We start from the raw sequence: 5,419 nt of genomic DNA on the forward strand, positions 1-5,419 counted from the left end.
AAACTTAGAAATAGATGGGTACAATCTAGTAAACAAGTTACGTGTCAGAGAGAACACATATAAACAGGAAAACATGTGCATGGAGCGTACGACCCAAAACCCCATAATTGTTCATGAGATGATGTTCACTCACAAGAACAATCGGATTTTATATGGCAATGTGGCAACTGAAACCAGGAGCAGCATCCAAACGAGCAAATTGCTTCTTGCGTATGTAATTGAAGAAGAGGAAGTTGCTTAATGATGAGGAGTCTCCTCACTGAATTTTTTTTTTTAAAAAAAAAGAAAAAAGCCAAAATATCAATAATTGTAAACCTCAAGGAACAACAACACGTACATCATGCTAAGAGGCCTATTTTCTAGCATAAAGTACATACAATTTATTAACGTACTTCTTATTCTTTTTGGTGGAGACCACAGCATGGGGCATCGATCGGCCGCACAAGCAATTGTTTTTTTGTGAGTCTTTTCTGAAAGGTATTTCTCTTGTACTCAATTTTTTTTAATCTTTCGTATAATCAAATATCTGTTTGGTTAGTTTCTCTATCTGGTTATTTATCCGTTAATTCTTTGCATTCTCATTCTATCAAAAATTTTAAATATATTATTAAGACAAGCCAACTCTCAATCCTGATCATCTTAATTAATCTAGCATGCCATGTTAACATAATTTTAGGAATCACATATTAGTTTATAATAATTTTTTTATTTATATAATTTCATAATATTTTTTTTGTTAGCATGATTGTATATCATTTTTTTATTAATATGGTTCTATATCAATTATTATTATTATTATTATTATTTATAAAATTTATATATTAATATAAATAAATTTTGAAATATATTGTATAAAATTGAAATAAAAATAATAATAAAAAAAATTTTCCCGTGTCTAAATATTTTAACATGCTAGTGATCTAATCAACCACTAGTTTAATTTTTCATAAAACAATATCAAAATTTGCTTGAGGTGTAGTTATATTTGAAGTACAACCACTTTCGACACACTACAATAACTTATTGCTAGGTATGACAACAATGCAGACAACTATTAGCCTACCGCTCCATCGGCTCCACGAAAGCTCCAGTGCTGTTTTTTTTTTTTTTTTCTAAGCACATTACAGTAGTAAATTAGGGAGAGTAAATGACCATTTGATTCAAGCAAAAAAAAAAAAAAAAATGTTACAGCCAACTCTGTCATCTATCATCATTGATGAATATCTATAAAATAATATCTTCATAGATCGAAATTGTATCTGACGGAGACCTTCTGATAGTTAAGTCGGAGAGAGAATTGGTGAACAGTAGATTTGAAAGTTAAAAGTAGTAAAATTCTCATCCAGAAATGTCTTATCCGTACTGTTTCCTTATCTTCTTTTTATAGATGAATCTGATGTAACCGTCGAGCATGTGATTCCGCTTTTTATGGTGCGAAATCATCGGACCATAATCATAGAGTTAGTGAGTCATTAATTTTTAGTAATTACCGTGACACATAGTTGATAATCATTCACAACGGTTACAGCATGTTGAGCTGATTAGTCGATTATATGTCAGTAATCCTACTATGTCGATAAAACATTCGAGTGACCATCAGCCAGTAGCTCTGATATGTCGGCGGCCTTAGGTTGGAGATTGTTTAAATTATCTGTTGTTGATCGGTTTGTTGATCAGTAATAACCGAGTGTCAGTCAATACTCTGACTATGAGTCGGTGCCAGCTGATGTAAGGTCGGAGTGGTATGTTCGATCGATCGGCCTTTATTGAGTCGAGTGTCGGGTGATTGACTTGAGTCAGGGGTCGATTGATTTTCTCCAACAATTACCTCCTACTCCCAAATCCAAGGTGAATTGATGTGTGCTATTATGTGGTTTGTCATATTAGACGAAGGGAGTCTTTTCAAGTTATGTCGAATCCTAATTTGGCTACTAGCTCCTTCGGGATGAGAGCATCAGCTATTTTCATCATTTTAATGAGTACAAAATCATTATGAGACTGCCATATTGACAGGATGATTCGGTATCAGATGTCAGTGTCAGACATCGTTTCGGAAAGGCGAATCGACGCCAGTCGATATAATTTTGACAAGTAGATTTTTGTTGCATGTCCGGATGTCATTGGGTTGGAGTTTTTCATATGGATAATGATGACGTGGCTCGATCTGGAGTAGGTGCGTCGAACTGTCCGAATGATGATTGGCCCAGATGTTGCCACGTGTCAATATCTGGTAAGGTCTTGATTTTACCGCTCCAATTCTGGCTATTGAGGGATCCTATATATAGGATCGCTTTCAGCCAACTTTTTACTTTTCATTTATCCTTTTTGCTACGGAAGCTTTGGCGGAGGATTGTCTAGGGCTTCCTTTTCTTGTCCTCTTCTTTTTTGAGTTTCAGGTCAAGTCCTTGTCTTTTAAGCCATCCTCTTCTTTAGCTTTCTTTTCTTCCATGGCTAGAGGTGTTTCTTCTTGGGATGGTTAGTCGGAGAATCCGGCAGGCGAATCTCAGTCGGGTCCGGAGGTGGATGCTTCTTCACTTTCAGAGTCGAATGTCGAGCGCCTTTGGGAACAGTATTGTATCCCGGAGTAATATCAGCTCTTCACCCCTAGGGCTGATGGTCGGGTGAATACCCCTCCTTCAGGCCATGTGACTTTTTAAATCGAAGATCTTCGGGCGGGTCTTCAAGTTTCGATTTCGGAGTTCGTCCGGAATATCTTGGATTATTATGGTTTTTGCCCCACTCAGCTGGCATCGAACTCGATCTGGCTAATAATCAGTTTTATCTTGTTGTGTCGGTTGTTGTCGATTGAACCTCGTTTTCTCTTTTACGTACTTTTTTATCCTCCGACCCCATCCAAAGGCTCGAGGATGATGGTTCTTCAACCTTCGAAAAGATCTTTCTTTTATTATCGATCTTTCATCATCCATTCATAGATGGAAGAATCAGTTTTTTTTGCTTCTTCCTCTCTCCCTTGGGGTTTTTCTTTTCATTGGGACGATCCAAGAACCAATCCCAATGACAACAGTCGAGTAGAGGTGGTCGGTTGAAGGACATGGCGGTCCCACCGCAGAAGGAGCTTGTGATCGAATAGATCCTTTATGATGTCGGTCTTAGTTCGGTCACCCATCTAGGTATAGTGTAGTTGATCATTTCTTACTTTATTCTCCTTTTGCCTATTGAGTCATACTGACTTTTGTTGTACTTGCAGCCATGCAACCAAGGATGCGAGTGTCGAGCACCGACATTCGTCAACACGCTGTCAGGAAGAGGGCAACAACCGAGGCTGGGCCTTCTCGGCCACGGAAAAAGAATCAAGCTGCTGCTTCGGCACAGACTCAAGCTGCCGCTTCAACGCCAGCGCCAGCTGTTGTTTCAACCGGAGAACCCGATGCACCATCTGTGTTAGTTCCTGAGCCGATCCTAGCACTGTCGGCCCCGATAGTGCTTCTTGCCATACCGTCTGAAAGGATGGTGAGGGAGACTATCGAAGCAACATCGATAGTTCCATCAACTAAGGAGGTTCGGGCCAAGGCAGTTGGACCTGAACAATCTATAGCTGTGCCAGTTGCTCCTTCAGTTGGGGTACAGTCGAGTTCAAGCTTTCCCTCACTTTTGAATGTGGGGCCGCCAACAAGGGACTGGGGGAAAGCTTCGATGACTCTGATGTAAGATGCAGTGTCGGAGGGCCACACGATTCACTTCGACATTCAAGTGCCTGGTGATGAGTCGGCCCTACCCAATCTGACATTAGCCAAGGGACTGTGCCAAGCCGCTCTTCTTTCGGTTGATCGGAGAATCAGAGAAACCGAACGGTGGCTGAGATGTTCTCGTCCTTTTATCCGATGATACTCGGGGTAAGTTTTTCTTCACTTCTCTTTTTTTTTTAACCAACTTATCTTCTGTCTGTAGTTGATCCACGACATGTTCGATTTGGAAGCTGGCTACATAAAGTTCGGTGACTTTCATCGATCATGGATGAATAAGGTGGCAGCCGCTGATGCTGAGAAGGCAGCTGCTCTCGAACAACTTAGGTTGACAGCTAAGCGGGAAGCCAAGCTTCAGGAGGAGTTTTTCGGTTGACAGTGACCTAGCATCTTCTGGAGCCAAACTTGGGTCAGCCCACAAGAATATTTTGGTTTTTGAATCATGAATCAAGAGCAAGAAACACTTGATCCACCAGCTTCGACGGGAGCGAGACAGATGCATCGCAGAACTCGAAGCCGAACGTCAACGACATCGAGCTAGCCTGGAAAGGTTGGCACTGACCGAAGAGGAGTTATCTTCTACGTGAGTCGATGCTGATTTGGCGAAGGCGGAAGCAGAGTCAGCAAAGGAGGCATTAAGTCGGGCAATTGAGGACTTCAAGGGTTCAGAAGAATTCAAGGAGGAGATCCTCGAAAGCGGCTTCGCTTCATACTGCATCGGGTATGAAGACGACCGTGATGCGGTCGAAAAATTATATCCGAACCTCGATTTGAGTAGCATGTCCCTCCGGGGTTGGAAGACGGGACTGTCGAAGAAGAAGCTGCGCCGACTCAAGATAAACACTGATCGAGCCTGAAGTTGTCCCAGTCGCTGATTCTACACCAGAGCAAAGGGGTAGGAGCGACGACGAATCTTGATCGATGTATTTTATTTTATTTTTTTTTTGTAATCAGATATCTGTAATCAGACTTCGGTCTATTTTATAATCTCTTTTTGACAATGAATAAAAAAAATTTTCTTTTAAGTCCAAGCTTTTTTTCTGCTCGTTTGCAATGTTAAGTCCGCAATGTAAAGCAGCCATCGAACATTGATCGGTGATCTGAACATTCGGTAGGACTTGTAGAACTATCCCATTAGTTGCATAGTTTTGACGTACTTAATAGGAGTTAGGATAACGATGGTAAGTCGAATATTCTGTACCCGACTCTTGATCGAATTTGTACGTTAGATCATCCGATAATCGATGGCAAGCTAAATATCTCTCTACCGGTTGTAGCCAAGTCGGTACAATTTCAATACGATCTTAATCATAGTGGCGTTCCATTCCGCTTAGTTAGGACTAAGTCGGCATATTAGTCTTTCGACTACGATCAATTTTTACAGTAGAAAGCCGACATGGAATACCGAAGTATAGTTGGTAATATGGCTTTTGCAGTGAAAGTCTTTATACTTGATGTTGGTTTTTTATAGTGAAAAACTGCAGTCGGTATGATATAGTCGACATTAAGACAGCTGATTCTCTAACTTTTATAGTGAAAGCCGACATATAGACGATAGTTGATAGAAATTGACCAAGGCTTGTGATTCTGAAATTTTGTATTGCATTCCAAACAAATGTATACATGAGCAATTTCATTGGTAACACACCTTTAGATTGTCGGCATTCCATATTTGAAAAATTACTGACCCTTCAAGAGTTTCTAGCCGATATGCG

This window comes from Elaeis guineensis, chromosome 11, assembly GCF_000442705.2.
Source record: "Elaeis guineensis isolate ETL-2024a chromosome 11, EG11, whole genome shotgun sequence".
Classification (NCBI taxonomy): Eukaryota; Viridiplantae; Streptophyta; class Magnoliopsida; order Arecales; family Arecaceae; genus Elaeis; species Elaeis guineensis.